The sequence below is a fragment of the Ovis canadensis genome, chromosome 13 (genome assembly GCF_042477335.2).
Source record: "Ovis canadensis isolate MfBH-ARS-UI-01 breed Bighorn chromosome 13, ARS-UI_OviCan_v2, whole genome shotgun sequence".
NCBI classification, from domain to species: Eukaryota; Metazoa; Chordata; class Mammalia; order Artiodactyla; family Bovidae; genus Ovis; species Ovis canadensis.
The window spans coordinates 73593544-73609893 of record NC_091257.1 but is presented as its reverse complement, the minus strand read 5'-3'; positions in this window follow the sequence as shown (position 1 = coordinate 73609893).

Sequence of the window (16350 nt, the reverse complement as noted above, 5' to 3'; positions counted from 1 at the left end):
GCTTTGTGCGAGGCAGCCCAGAGGGTCAAGGGCTCAGGGTCTCAGCTGAGGCCAAGGAGTAGGTGCCAGTCCCAGGCTCCTAGGGGAATACCATCCGCAGCATTTCTGCAAAGGGAGACACTTGGGAATAAGTACAGCCATGGAAAGGGCCCCGAAGGCTTATCTCAAAGTTATCTTTGTGTTCCCGAGTCCAGGTTCTCCCAGCTCACTGCACAACAGGCCAACAAATCAGAGATGAGGTGTTGAGGCAAGAAATACAACTTTATTTGGAGAGCCAGCTGACCGAGAAGATGGCATACTATTGTCTTAAAACAACCATCTTATGGGGTCTGGATGCCAGGTTCTTTCACAGATCAGAGGTGGAGGGAGATGAGGAAACAAAGTAAAAAGGCCATTAATCTTGCGAACATCTCGAACGGCGAGCCTCAGGCAGAGGATGTGTTCATTTCTTCCTTCCTGCCATCTACAGGTGGGCAGGGTTCTGAACAAAGGCACTCTAGTTTAGCAGTCAGGCAGAGGGGGCAGGATTCTGAGGCAGGCCATTATGGGTGATTATAATAACAAAAGCAACAGAGAGCAAATTAGAAACCGTTCCAACATGGAGCCAGACTTGGTTTATCCCTGCAACATTTGCAGAGCAAGCAAGAAAAATCCCGATGCCCTGTCCACTCTCAGACCAAGTAAGTCCCCATCTTGGGAGGCAGGGCTGGAAGTCCTAGAGGACTTCGCTTGAACCAGAGGTGAAGTGTTGGACAACTCAATAAAAATAGGAAGGCGCAACGATATTTGTGCTCCTTTTTAATGTAAAACAGAAGAAACGTGTGTCTCTATGTGCGTTGACAACGTTAATATTAAATGAGGATTAATTGGGTGTATTGGGAGAGATTGTCAGGTGTCTTCTGAGCTCAGGCTCAGGCTGAGTCACTGTGGGCGGCTGGGAGGCGCCACGCCGGGACCGACCACTAGGTGGCGCCCGCTCACCAACCTGAGTCCCGGCTCCCCTTGCCCAGTTCCTCTGATTTAGCGGGGGTGGCTCTCACTTGTCCCCCATCCTAGGATAACCCCAACTCCATCTGACCATATTCTGGCTTCTCAGCCATGTTGACCTTAGTGTGGACACTCCGACTTGGGCCTAGACCTGGTTACCTGGTGGATTTGCAGGTCACACTAGAGTCCAATCTGAGGGTCAGCTGCTTCTGGTTTGTGTCCGTATGCACACGTTGGGAGGGCTCTGTTCCCCATCACCCACCTCTGAGCTGCAACCCTTCTTCTCCCTAACAGTGTGCCACTTCCTCTCTGAGCCTTGTTTTAATTATGAAACAGAAATAACAGATAAGAAAAAGCATGTTTATCTGTCACTTAGTAGGTGTTTACAAAATTTGCTTCATTTAGAAAATGCCATTTATCTGTCACTTAGTAGGTGTTTACAAAATTTGCTTCATTTAGAAAATGCCATGTGACTGATGGATCTCCATAACATAACTTTAGACACTGTGCTGTGCTTAGTTGCTCAGTCGTGTCTGACTTTTTGCGACCCAAAGGACTGTAGGCTGCCAGGCTCCTCTGTCCGTGGAATTCTCCAGGCAAGAATCCTGGAGTGAGTTGCCATGCCCTCCTTCAGGGGATCTTCCCAACCCAGGGATCAAACCCAGGTATCCTGAATTGCAGGCAGATTCTTTACTGTCTGAGCCACCAGGGAAGCCCAAGAATACTGGAGTGGGTGACTTATCCCTTCTCCACAGGATCTTTCTGACCCAGGAATTGAACCAGGGTCTCTTGCATTGTAGGCAGATTCTTTATGAGCTGAGATGCCAGGAGAGCCCAAGATTAGACACTAGGCCAAAAAAAAAAAAAAAGCAAGTGAGAAAGAGGAAGTAAAAAACACGATTTAATGTGGATGGGTTCCTCCTTCCTTAGCGTTCCATGGTACACCTGGAATGGAAACCATGAACCTGCTGTGAACATCTTACCACATTGAATGGGATTCTTACTTTTAAAGTTTTAATTAATTTGCATTTCCTCTTCTCTACTTAAGAGAATTTCAAGGTAATTTTGACTATAAGGATGGTCTTTCACTGAAATATCAGTGACTCACACTATACAGAAACTTCTTTCTTTCTCCTGTAACAGTCTGGTGGGTAGCCCAACACCATAGTGTTGAGGCCCAGGCCCCTTCTATTTTGCTGCTCTGCCATTTCTGGGCTTTATGTTCTAAGATGGCTGCTCAAGCTCCAGCCATCACAACTCCATTCCTTACAGGAGGAAGGAAGCAAGGGAAGAAGAATAAGTGTCTCTCCTTTAAGAACACTCATGAATTGCACAGACATTCCCCTGACATCCCTCAGTCTCAGAGCCCAGGAGCGAGGCTGGGAAAGAAGGTCTTTATTCTGGGCTACCATGCTACCTGGCTAAAACTGGGGGATTGATTAACTTCCAAATAGGGGATAAGATATTAGAAGATACTTATCTGTCCCTGCCATTTTGAAGCTGTTTTCACCCCAAGAAAGGAGCAAGAAGCTCCTCTATGCTTTGAAATATATCTGTTCAGCGGAGCTTCTGTATTGAGCAGGTCTGAGGCTGAGTTCACAGGTAGTTCCTACACTCTCAGAGACTCCTGTCCAGTGTGGAAGACAAAAGGGGGGAGAGGATGCTAGGGGCTCCCTACTCTGCTTGGGCAGGACCTCAAAGGCCGCAGGAGTTTCAAAATGGTGCCACTGCCTGCTGGAGCCCAGGTCCCTTTTTGCCTTGAAAAGCACACTCCTTTTTCATTGCTTGTGTTTTTCTGGAAACTATTAGAATTCTCCGCCCCAACCAGATGATAATTACATGTTACTGATCTTGAGTCTTTAAATTTCTCTCTCTTTCTCCCTTTTAAAAGAGAGATATTTTTGCTGCACATTGTGTTGGCAAAACGCAGTCTCCTTTCTACCAGGCAGCCTGAATGTTATGATCATGGTTTCTCTGTGAATTCAACCTCAGGGGGAGGAAGTGGAAAGGTCTGAAGGCACCAAGTGGGGACAATAATTACTGCCTTTGTCCAGGGGCAAAGGTCAGAGGACCAGAGGTGGCCAGAGGGAGACAGAGATTACACAAGATCTCAAGAGCTATGGTAGAGGGTGAGGAGCAAAGATCCGACCAGGGGCTACGGGAGGCAGCAGGTTCTCTGTGCGGCTCCCAAAGGTTCTGCCCCAAAGCCATCTTCCCCAGGCTACATTCACTGCCCTTCAAGGAACAGGTCAGGGAGGCTCCTTGGGCCATCGCTGTCTCCTGGAGTTGGACAGACTTGGGATTCTGATCCGGGGTTCTGATCTCGTGGCTCTATGCCCTGAACCCCTCAGTACTTTTTCTGTGTTTCGATTTCTCCCTTGGAGAAAGGGGATCGAGCAGCTCTGCCGGGGATCTTTCTTTGCAAGCTTCCCTGAGATCGTCCCCCAGAAGATCCCAGCAGAGCAAAGTGTGTGTTCCGTGAGCAGGCACTGTTGTGTCTTGGTACTCTGACCCCCATCTGTCCCTCCCTGAATGACAAAGCAGTCCCATTCACTCATCTGGTTTTGCATCAAGTACTTCCTTGTGCCTCCTTTATCCCAGACTATGTGTTAGGTGCTAGAGCCGGGAGGGAGTAGGGGGTGAAAGTGAGCCCTCCTCTTGCTAGTTCCTGGTTCCACTTCTCATTTCAACTGCTCAATCGAGGTATTGATGGGTGACTAAGGCCAAGTCCTGAGTCCCCCACCACTCCTGGACGTGGTGGCTGGTAAGAGGAGTTGACCAGTTCAGTTCAGTTCAGTTGCTCAGTTGTGTCCGACTCTTTGTGACCCTGTAGACTGCAGCATGCCAGGTCTCCCTGTCCACTCCCATCCTAGAATTTACTCAAACTCATGTCCATTGAGTCGGCAATACCATCCAACCATCTCATCCTCTGTCGTCCCCGTCTCCTCCGGCCTTTAATCTTTCCCTGCATCAGGATCTGTGCAAGTGAGTCAGTTTTTCGCATCAGGTGGCCAAAGTATTGGAGTTTCAGCTACAGCATCAGTCCTTCCAATGAATATTCCGGACTGATTTCCTTTAGGATGGACTGGTTGGATCTCCTTGCTGTCCAGGGAACTCTCAAGAGTTCTTCTAACACCACAGTTCAAAAGCATCAATTCTTCAGCACTCAGCTTTCTTTACAGGTCAACTCTCACATCCATTCATGACTACTGGAAAAACCATGGCTTCCACTAGATGGACCTTTGTTGGCAAAGTAATGTCTCTGCTTTTTAAGAAGTTGTCTAGGTTGATCATAATTTTTCTTCCAAGGAGCAAGCGTCTTTCAATTTCATGGCTGCAGTCACCATCTGCAGTGATTTTGGAGCCCCCCAAAATAAAATTTGTCATTGTTTCCACTCTTTCCCCGTCTATTTGCCATGAAGTGATGGGACCGGATGCCATGATCTCAGTTTTCTGAATGTTGAGTTTTAAGCCAACTTTTTCACTCTCCTCTTTCACTTTCATCAAGAGGCTCTTTAGTTCTTCTGCACTTGATATTTCTCCTGGCAATCTTAATTCCAGCTTGGGCTTCATCCAGTCCAACATTTTGCTTGATGTACTCTGGATATAAGTTAAAAATGCAGGGTGACAATATACAGCCTTGATGTACTCCTTTCCCGATTTGGAACCAGTCTGTTGTTCCATGTCCAGTTCTTACTGTTGCTTCTTGACCTGCATACAGATTTCTCAGGAGGCAGGTCAGGTGGTCTGGTATTCCCATCTCTTTCAGAATTTTCCACGGTTTGTTGTGATCCACATAGTCAAAGGCTTTGGCATAATCAATAAAGCAGAAGTAGATGTTTTTCTGGAGCTTTCTTGCTTTTTCGATGATCCAATGGCTGTTGGCAATTTGATCTCTGGTTCCTCTGCCTTTTCTAAAACCAGCTTGAACATCTGGAAGTTCACAGTTTGCATACTGTTGAAGCCTGACTTGGAGAATTTTGAGCATTACTTTGCTAGCATGTGAGATGAGTGCAATTGTGAGGTAGTTTGAGCATTCTTTGGCATTGCCTTTCTTTGGGATTGGAATGAAAACTGACCTTTTCCAGTCCTGTGGCCACTGCTGAGTTCTCCAAATTTGCAGGCATATTGAGTGCAGCACTTTCACAGCATCATTTTTTCAGGATTTGAAATAGCTTGACTGGAATTCCATCACCTCCACTAGCTTTGTTCATAGTGATGTTGCCTAAGGCACACTTGACTTCGTATACCAAGATGTCTGGCTCTAGGTGAGTGATCTATCATGATTATCTGGGTCGTGAAGATCTTTTTTGTATAGTTCTTCTGTGTATTCTTGCTACCTCTTCTTAATATCTTCTGCTTCTGTTAGGTCTGTACCATTTCTGTCCTTTATCAAGCCTATCTTTAAATGAAATGTTCCCTTGGTATCTCTAATTTTCTTGAAGAGATCTCTAGTCTTTCCCATTCTGTTGTTTTCCTCTATTTCCTTGCACTGATCACTGAGGAAGGCTTTCTTATCTCTCCTTGCTATTCTTTGGAACTCTGCATTCAGATGCTTATATCTTTCCTTTTCTCCTTTGCCTTTCACTTCTCTTCTTTACATAGCTGTTGTAAGGCCTCCTCAGACAACCATTTTGCCTTTTTGCTTTCTTTTTCTTGGGGATGGTCTTGATCCCTGCCTCCTGTACAATGTCATGAACCTTCATCCATAGTTCTTCAGGCACTCTATCAGATCTAATCCCTTGAATCTATTTGCTACTTCCAGGATTTACGACTATACGGTGGAAGTAGCAGTGTTGGAGAAGACTCTTGAGAGTCCCTTGGACTGCAAGGAGATCCAACCAGTCCATCCTAAAGGAGATCAGTCCTGGATGTTCATTGGAAGGACTGATGCTAAAGCTGAAACTCCAGTATTTTGGCCACCTGATACGAACAGCTGACTCATTGGAAAAGACTGTGATGCTGGGAGGGATTGGGGGCAGGAGGAGAAGGGGAGGAGAAGGGGATGACAGGGGATGAGATGACTGGATGGCATCACCAACTCGATGGACATGAGTCTGAGTGAACTTTGGGAGTTGGTGATGGACAGGGAGGCCTGGTATGCTGCGATTCATGGGGTCGCAAAGAGTCGGACATGACTAAGAACTGAACTGAACTGAATACCTGAATGGTCTAGTGGTTTTCCCTACTTCCTTCAATTTTAGTCTGAATTTGGCAATAAGGAGTTCATGATCTGAGCCACAGTCAGCTCCTGGTCTTGTTTTTGCCGACTGTATAGAGCTTCTCCATCATTTGCTGCAAAGAATATAATCAATCTGATTTCGGTGTTGACCGTCTGGTGATGTCCATGTGTAGAGTCGTCTCTTGTTTTGTTGGAAGAGAGTGTTTGCTATGACCAGTGCATTCTCTTGTCAAAACTCTGTTAACCTTTACCCCACTTCATTCTGTACTCCAAGGCTGAATTTGCCCATTACTCCAAGTATTTCTTGACTTCCTACTTTTGCATTCCAGTCCCCTCTAATGAAAAGAACATCTTTTTTGGGTGTTAGTTCCAGTAAGTCTTGTAGATCTTCATAGAATCATTCAACTTCAGCTTCTTCAGCATTATTGCCTGGGGCATAGACTTGGATTACTGTGATATTGAATGGTTTGCCTTGGAAACGAACAGAAATCATTCATTCTGTCATTTTTGAGACTGAATCCAAGTACTGCATTTTGGACTCTTGAGCAGGAGGACACAAGTCATGGTGTGGGCAGGGATCAGGGCATTGAAGGCTGTGATTTGCAACTTGTGATTTTCCCTGAGGGCAGAAGAAGCCCCACTGGAAGGTGTTCATCCAAGGTGAGCTGGGGATTTGGAGAGGTCGCCTAGGTGCTGGAGAGTGTTGGCAGGAAGTCAGCAGGGGAGGGGGCTGCCACCTTGAGAAGGCTGTGTGAGTCCAGGGGAGGGGGCTTAGCCAGCATCAGGCTGTTCTCCCCTTCCTCCCCCTGCCCTGATTCTTTTTAGAAAGTCCTTCCCCACATCCCCCCAAAATAGATTGAAATGAATTCACATTGAACTCATATATAATCATTTAACTTGTTTATAATCAAAAGATTTTTTGATAATGCTGCTTCTAAAACGCTTTGCCTACAAGAAATTCATTTAATTATAATTGGCCACAACTCCTCCACCAAAGGGTCAGTTTTCTTGGGCATTCTTGCACAATGAAGAGATCTCACCTATGAATTTATTTCAGATATAATGAAGTAGCCTGAAATTTTTATGGTGATTAAATGGAGCAATTAGTGAACCTGACATAATGCTATGTCTTCTAGATGTTTAATTAAACATTTACTGAGTCTGATTTTGCAAGGTTTCCCCCCCATATTTTGGAGCTCAAACATTTTCATGGACTCTTGAGGCATCCATAGGCCTGAGGTGCTAAGACTTCTATACCTACAACATACAATGGGGAAATGCAGGAACTTCCCTGGTGGTCCAGGGGCTAAGACTCCATGCTCCCAATGTAGGTGGACCTGGGTTCAGTCCCTGTTGGGGCAGCTAAGTTCCCACATGCCACAAGTAAGACCTGGCACAGCCAAATAAATAAATAAATAAATATATTTAAAGGCCTTCACCTTTAAAAAATAAAGTGAAGAAATTCAGAGAGCCAGACCGTGAGGGCCAGGGTTCCTGGTCTTTGGGGGATCATGGCCCCAAGTGAGTTGTACTCTGGGGTGTTGTCAAGTATAAGATGGAAGACGGGGCAACAGCAGAATCTTTTACATGTTAATTCGTGACTTCTTTTCATTAAAAAAAATGGGGGGAATATGTGGAAAATATGCAGGTAGAATTTTGTTTTTGAAAGAATGAGTAATTAAAAATGTGTTGTTTTAAAGGCGGGCTTAGTTGAAATTTCCAGGTGGCTCAAGAATCCGCCCTGCGGTAAAGAATCCACCTGCCAATTCAGGAGCAGCACGTTCCATCCATGGGTTGGGAAGATCCCCTGGAGGAGGAAATGGCAAGCTGCTCCAGTATTCTTGCCTGGAAAATCCCATAGACAAAGAATTCTTAACAGATTATAGTCCACAGGGTCATGAGTCAACAGGACTTAGTGACTAAACCACACCCTACAATGTGACCTGAAGACGTTTCTTAAAAGCCTGAGCAACCGGATAGCAACTGATTTACTTAATGCTTATTATGGGCCTTATTTCCAGTGTTTTACATTATTTTTTTCAATTCTTCTAGCAATCTTATTGTTGTATTTGTTCAGGCACTAAGCCGTGTCCTACACTGTGGCCCTGTGGTCTGCAGCATGCCAGGCTTCCCTGTCCTTCACTGTCTCCCTGAGTTTGCTTAAATTCATGGCCATTGAATCGGTGATGCCATCCAATCATCTCATCTTCTGTCGCCTCCTTCTCCTCCTACCTTTAATCTTTCCCAGCATCCCATGAAAAAGTGAAGTGTTAGTCACTCAGTCGTGTCTGACTCTTTGCAAGCCCATGACTGTAGCCCACCAGGCTCCTCTGTCCGTGGGATTCTCCAGACAAGAATACTGGACTGGGTTGTCATTGTCTCCTCCAGGGTATCTTCCCGAACCAGGGATTGAACCTGAGTCTCCTGAATTTCAGGCAGATTCTTTACCATCTGAGCCACCAGGGAAGCCTGGTTCTTAGATGCTGTCTTCTCAGTGTGCCTTCAGCAGGTGGGGGTGAGGTGGAGCAAGCTCTCTTGTGATTCTCTTATAAAGGCACTAGTCTCAGGATTTCCCTGGTGGTCCAGTAGTTAAGATGCCGCCTTCCACTGCAGAGGGCGGGGCATGGATTTGATCCATTGTGAGGAGGTAAGATCCTGCATGCCACACAGAGAGGTCAAAAAAATAAATGAAATGAATAGCTTTTTTTTAAAGACATTAATCTTATTGTGGGGGCTACCTCCTCATGATCTCATTTAATCCTAATTACCTCTCGAAGTCCCCACCTGCTAACACCATCACATTGTGGGGTAGGGCTCCAACAAATGAATTTATTGAGGGGGCCCAAATGGCACCCCACTCCAGTACTGTTGCCTGGAAAATCCCATGGATGGAGGAGCCTGGTAGGCTACAGTCCACGGGGTCTCGAAGAGTTGAACTCGACTGAACGACTTCACTTTCGCTTTTCACTTTCATGCATTGGAGAAGGAAATGGCAACCCACTCCAGTGGTCTTGCCTGGAAAATCCCAGGGATGGGGGAGCCTGGTGGGCTGCCGTCTATGGGGTCGCACAGAGTCGGACACAACTGAAGCGACTTAGCAGCAGCAGCAGCAGCAGCAGCAAACATTTCAGTTCCCAGTTCAGTTCAGCTCAGTGGCTCAGTCGTGTCCGACTCTTTGTGACCCCATGAATCACAGCACGCCAGGCCTCCCTGTCCATCACCAACTCCCGGAGTTCACTCAGGCTCACGTCCATCGAGTCAGTGATGCCATCCAGCCATCTCATCCTCTGTCATCCCCTTCTCTTCCTGCCCCCAATCCCTTCCAGCATCAGGGTGTTTTCCAATGAGTCAACTCTTCGCATAAGGTGGCCAAAGTATTGGAGTTTCAGCTTTAGCATCAGTCCTTCCAAAGAACACCCAGGACTGATCTCCTTTAGAATGGACTGGTTGGATCTCCTTGCAGTCCAAGGGACTCTCAAGAGCCTTCTCCAACACCACACTTCAAAAGCATCAATTCTTCAGGGCTCAGCTTGCTTCAAAGTCCAAATCTCACATCCATACATGACCACTGGAAAAACCATAGCCTTGACTAGATGGACCTTTGTTGGCAAAGTAATGTCTCTGCTTTTCAATATGCTATCTAGGTTGGTCATAACTTTCCTTCCAAGGTGGAAGCGCCTTTTAATTTCATGGCTACAGTCACCATCTGCAGTGATTTTGGAGCCCTCCAAAATAAAGTCTGACACTGTTTCCCCGTCTATTTCCCATGAAGTGATGGGACCAGATGCCATGATCTTCGTTTTCTGAATGTTGAGCTTTAAGCCAACTTTTTCACTCTCCTCTTTCACTTTCGTCAAGAGGCTTTTTAGTTCCTCTTCATTTTCTGCCATAAGGGTGGTGTCATCTGCATATCTGAGGTTATTGATATTTCTCCCAGCAATCTTGATTCCAACTTGTGCTTCTTCCATCCCGATGTTTCTCAAGATGTACTCTGCATAGAAGTTAAATAAGCAGGGTGACAATATACAGCCTTGACGTACTCCTTTTCCTGTTTGGAACCAGTCTGTTGGTCCATGTCCAGTTCTAACTGTTGCTTCCTGACCTGCATACAGATTTCTCAAGAGGCAGATCAGGTGGTCTGGTATTTCCATCTCTTTCAGAATTTTCCACAGTTTATTGTGATCCACAGTCAAAGGCTTTGGCATAGCAATAAAGCAGAAATAGATGTTTTTCTGGAACTCTCTTGCTTTTTTCCATGATCCAGCAGATGTTGGCCATTTTATCTCTGGTTCCTCTGCCTTTTCTAAAACCAGCTTCAACATCTGGAAGTTCACGGTTCGCATACTGCTGAAGCCTGGCTTGGAGAATTTTGAGCATTACTTTACTAGCGTGTGTGATGAGTGCATTTGTGAGATAGTTTGAGCATTCTTTGGCATTGCCTTTCTTTGGGATTGTAATGAAAACTGACCTTTTCCAGTCCTGTGGCCACTGCTGAGTTTTCCAAATTTGTTCGCATATTGAGTGCAGCACTTTCACAGCATCATCTTTCAGGATTTGAAATAGCTTGACTGGAATTCCATCACCTCCACTAGCTTTGTTCATAGTGATGCTTTCTAAGGCCCACTTGACTTCGCATCCCAGGATGTCTGGCTCTAGGTGAGTGATCACACCATCGTGATTATCTGGGTCATGAAGATCTTTTTTGTATAGTTCTTCTGTGTATTCTTGCTACCTCTTCTTAATATCTTCTGCTTCTGTTACGTCCATACCATTTCTGCCCTTTATCAAGCCCATCTTTAAATGAAATGTTCCCTTGGTATCTCCAATTTTCTTGAAGAGATCTCTAGTCTTTCCCATTCTGTTGTTTTCCTCTATTTCTTTGCATTGATCTCTGAGGAAGGCTTTCTTATCTCTCCTTGCTATTCTTTGTAACTCTGCATTCAGATGCTTATATCTTTCCTTTTCTCCTTTGCTTTTCGCTTCTCTTCTTTTCACAGCTATTTGTAAGGCCTCCTCAGACAGCCATTTTGCATTTTTACATTTCTTTTGCATGGGGATGGTCTTGATCCCTGTCTCCTGTACAATGTCACGAACCTCCGTCCATAGTTCATCAGGCACTCTATCTATCAGATCTAGTCCCTTAAATCTATTTCTCACTTCCATTGTATAGTGTCCATGTGAGCAGAGCACTGTCCTAAGTCCTCAGAGGGGCAGAACCCTGACACGTTAGTAGGAAAGAGTCCAATATTTAAGACTGCTGTTCTCATTGACAATTTTTACAGTTTTTCCATGTTGAAATAGTATTTTGGATATATCTGGTTGAAAACAAATCTTGGTGACTGTGTGTCCACACCTGAGCAGACACACATAGCCCTGAACACAGACACACACACACACACAGGTCCGTCCATGCCTTCCTCACAGGGGACCGTCTCTCCAAGGTGCTCTGACTTCATATTATAGTTTGGTGTCTTTTGCCAGCCCTTTACAAGTTGTTGTCTGAGCCTGGGGGCCCCAGAAGCACACCCTGAGGCACAGAGTTGAATGCAAGTAATTGTTTGGGAGGTGATGCCAAGAAACCCTGGGAGGGCAGTGGGAACCTGGGGCAGGGGAACAATGGACCAGTTGCTAGCAAGCAAGCCACCTGGGTACGCTTGAAGGCATTAGGAATGCTGGGCACATGGGCACATGGGGAGCATCTTCTTGGGGTTCCCCACAGAGGGCGGGGAAGCTGATGTGCTCACCCTCCACTCCCATCCCTGGAGGAGCCTGCTCACACCTGTGTCAGTCCCCCGGGCTTTCTGGCCTGCAGCATGGTGGGCAGAGAAGCTTCTGGACCAGAGAAAGCCTCAGGCACCAGGGCCGAGGAGTGTTGGCTGGAAGCTGGACCCATGTGGACAGACATGGAAATGGTGAAGCAGGTTTCCATATGATGGGGAAACCAGTGGCATCTGGCATACACTTCTCTGGACAAGTCACTTTTCTTGGGACTCAAGCCTCAAGGGGTTAACTAGCTGGAAAGGGACAAAGGGCAGATCAAATGATTATAGAGCCAGACCCTGACTCCATCCTTTGCAGCTTCCCCTGACTTTGCTCACGCCTGAAAAGAGCAGGCAGGAGTCTAACTCCATGAATTTTAAAAATTCATTTTTGCATTTGCTCACTCGATCAAGTTAGATGCTTTTAAAGACAAATTTAATTATTTTGAGCTCAATAAAAGCCTTTTAATAAGCTGAACATCATAGTTTCAGCCTTCTGCTTTCAGGGTTATCAGTCATGGCAAGGAGGGGGCACGAAGGGGAGGGAGAGAGGTGGTGGAGGGACATGGAGGGGGAGGGGGCAAATCACATACATGGGCATGAACACACACACATGCACACACACCATTCACACATACACACATGGATAGATATTTATTTTAAATTTTTATTTGCACATTTAAACCCATAATTTGTTCTAAATCATTTGATCGTATAGCTTTTATAATATTTTGTTTTATTTTTAGAAAAAGTTCTTTTACTTCGGGACAACTGAACAAAGTGTTAAAGAAAACGCGATGCTGGTTTGGCACAGACTTCTTGTGTGTTCTGTCTCTCCCGCTGGCTCACACATTCTTCCTCACTCTGAACGTTCCGTCTATGCCTGTGACTGAGACAGGAAGCCAGACACACATGCTGAAATAATTTCAACAAATATCAACTCTAAACCAACTTCAAGCAGTCAAAATGGCAGGGCTGGTTCAGGCACTGCTGCCTTCCCCAGTTGGTGGAGACAGCATGGACCACACAAGGCAAGAATGTTGCCGTGTTCATAAAAAAGCTTTCTTTTTTCATTACTGATGCATTTACTTGTCCAGTGTAATAGCACCTACTGGTTTCGACTATCTAGCACCCAGCCCCCTTCTTCTGACACAATCACTCCAGTTTTCCTTTGGTGAACTCCCTCACTCCCATCTCATCCACAATAGATGGGAGTAAGTGACCTCAGCTCCAGGTCCACAGCAGGGCATATAACTCAAACCAGGCCAATCAGAGCACGCTCTTCTTGTGACTGCAGTGACTGGCTGAGAGATCAGTGCATGACCTGAGCCAGCCAATAGGATTCTATTCTGGGACTTATGATGGAAGATTGGGAACAAATATCTTCTCACTTGACTTAGAGCTGTCAGGAAATGAATCTGGACAAAAGGCAGGGAGAGAATAATCTGCCTGAAAGAGAAATCGAGAGAGATGATGACCAGTTTGATGGAGACAGACACCTTCCTAACATCATGGTGTGTGTATCTGGACCTGGTCTAGCCCTGCTCCCAGCCAGTTACAAGAGTCAACAATTCTATCTTCTGCTGAACACAGTGGCAGCTGGTTTGGGTCACTTGTTTCTGGCCATCTGCATGGCATGCAGGATCTCAGTTCACAACCAGGGACTGAATCTATCTACCCTGTGTGGAAGGGCAGAGTTTTAACCACTGACTCACGAGGGAAGTCCCTGGGTCACTTATATAAAGAATTAATGAGAGCATACATTATTATCAGACAGAAAACTAAAATACTGGAGGACCTGATTCACGGCCACTTGGTGGGCATCTAGGGATGGAAAGCATTTTTGAAGGAGGAGAGAGAGGACAAGAACCCTTTTGCCACATGCTTGGTATGTGGCCTCAGCTTTTTCACTCTCAGTTTGGAACACTCTCTTCTGTAACAACATTAATATTAGGTGCTTCTTTCTTTTATCCTGATGAGATAATATTCCCTATTGTATGCATGAACTATTCATCACAATTTAGCTTATAAAGGTATTGTTGTTCAGTCGCTCAGGGTCTGAGTGTCTGACTCTTTGCAACCCTATGGACTATGCAGCACCCAAGGCTTCCCTGTCCTTCACTATCTCCCAGAGCTTGCTCACACTCATGTCCATTGAGTTAGTGATGCCATCCAACCATCTCATCTTCTGTTGCTCCCTTCTCTTCCTGCCCTCATCTTTCCCAGCATCAGGGTCTTTTCTAATGAGTTGGCTCTCTACATCAGGCGGCCGAAGTATTGGAGCTTCACCTTCAGTCCTTATAATAAATATTCAGGGTTGATTTACCCTAAAGGAAATCAACCCTGAATATTTGATCTTCTTGCAGATATATATATACATATATATATATCTTTATATATACACAAAGGTGAAGGAATTATAAACCTAGATGTCCAACCAAAGGAGACCAGTTAATTTGGAAATCTGTACAATAGAATGTTCTGGACGTATGAAAAAATGTGATATATAAAACTGATTTATGGAGAAAAGTGTTCATATTATATTAAAGAAAGATGTTTATAAAACTAGAGTATGATTCCATTTTTTAATTTTTTTTATTTTTAAAGATTAAAATACTTGATTCCATTTTTAAATACATGTGATTATGTATAACACAGAAAAGTGCCTAGAGAGAGTATGGATTATCTTTTAGCAAAACATAGGTGATTTGTATTCCATATTTTCTAATATTTTTCTACAATACATGTGGATTGCTTGTATGTCTTGTCCTCTGTGGCTGCCGTAACAAAATATGCAAAAGAATGGTGAGTGGGGAGGCGGTGCTTAAAAAATTGAAATTTGTTTTCTCACAGGGCTGGAGGGTAGAAGTCTGAGATTAGTGTGCCGACCTGGTTGTGTTCTGGCGAAAACTGTCTTCTTGGCTGACACATGGCTGCTTTCCAACTGTGTCCTCGGAAGATTGAGTGAAAGAAAAAGAGGTAGAGAGAACACGAGGTGGGAGTTTGGGGGAGTTCTCTGGTGTCTCTCCTTATAAGGACACTAATCTCATCCTGGGGGCTCCACAATCACTATCTCACCTAAACCTAATTGCATCTCAAAGGCCTCATCTCAGGGGTTGTTGTTGTTTAGTTGCTCAGTCGTGTCCTATTCTTTGTGACCCCATGGACTGCAGCACATCAGGCTTCCTGGTCCCGCACCATCTCCTGGAGTTTGTTCAAGTTCATGTCCATTGAGTTGGTGACGCCATCCAACCTTCTCATCCTCTGTCATCCCCTTCTCCTCCTGCCTCAGGCTTCCCCAACATCAGGGTCTTTTCCAGTGAGTCGGCTCTTCGCACCAGGTGGCCAAAGTATTGGAGCTTCAGCTTCAGCATCAGTCTTTCCAAGTTTTCAGGGTTAATTTTCTTCAGGATTGACTGGTTTGGTCTCCTGGCTGTCCAAGAGACTCTCAAGAGTCTTCTCTAGAACCACAGTTCGAAAGCATTATTCTTCAGTACTTTGCCTTCTTTATGTGGGTTAGGGGCTCAATATTTGAATTTGGAGGTAGGGGACAAAATTTAGTCCATAGCTCTTTGTAATAAAAAATAACGAAACAGTTCTTTTTACTGAATGAGACTTTGCAACACAATGAACAATACATGCATAGTCACAACAATGTGAAGCGCATTTACTGAGTTTCAGTTTTAGGATCAACTCACAGATAAAGTACAGAGGACTGAATTATGATACAGGGCAGAATAGGAATGTCACTTGTCTTGATAAGTTGGAAGTAAAAATGGAGAGAAGGCAGGTAGAAAGGAGGTGAAAGAAGATTGGGAGGAGGGGGCGAGCTAATGACCAGGCCAGCGGCCGCACAGTCTCAGCTTGCCAGGTGGGGAGTCCAGAGATCCTGTCGCTTTAGAGGGAGCACCAAATAGTGTAGATAACAGTAGCTGAAGTCACAAAGACAATCATAAAAGGAACCCCAAATAAGAACATCTTTATTGGGAAGTAGGGAGATGTGTCCACGTGTTAGATCCTCGCTTGTCAAAGCAAGAAGCCAGTAGGTAATGTCTAGACTTTGGAAAACCACAGACTTAGAGGCAGAAGATTATTGTTTTGATGATGAAGTGGTCACTCTCAGAAGGAAGAGGTCTAAGGACTGTCGTCACCTCCAAGAACTGGGCTGTAAGTTTGGGGAAGATGGAGCATGGGCCATTGCTTTAGATTTGTTTTACTTTGATTAAAAATGTAAAATATACACAATTTAATAGAACTATAACTTCGCCTGTGACAGATGATAAGGGACAACCTCCTGCTGATCTCAGGGGAGCTCTCAGGGAGGCGACAGGACTCACTGACTCACTGCCCAGGCCTGTTTCCTGGAGGAAACTAAGATTCAGATTCATAACACCACCCACGTCTGCAGGACCTTGGGAGCTG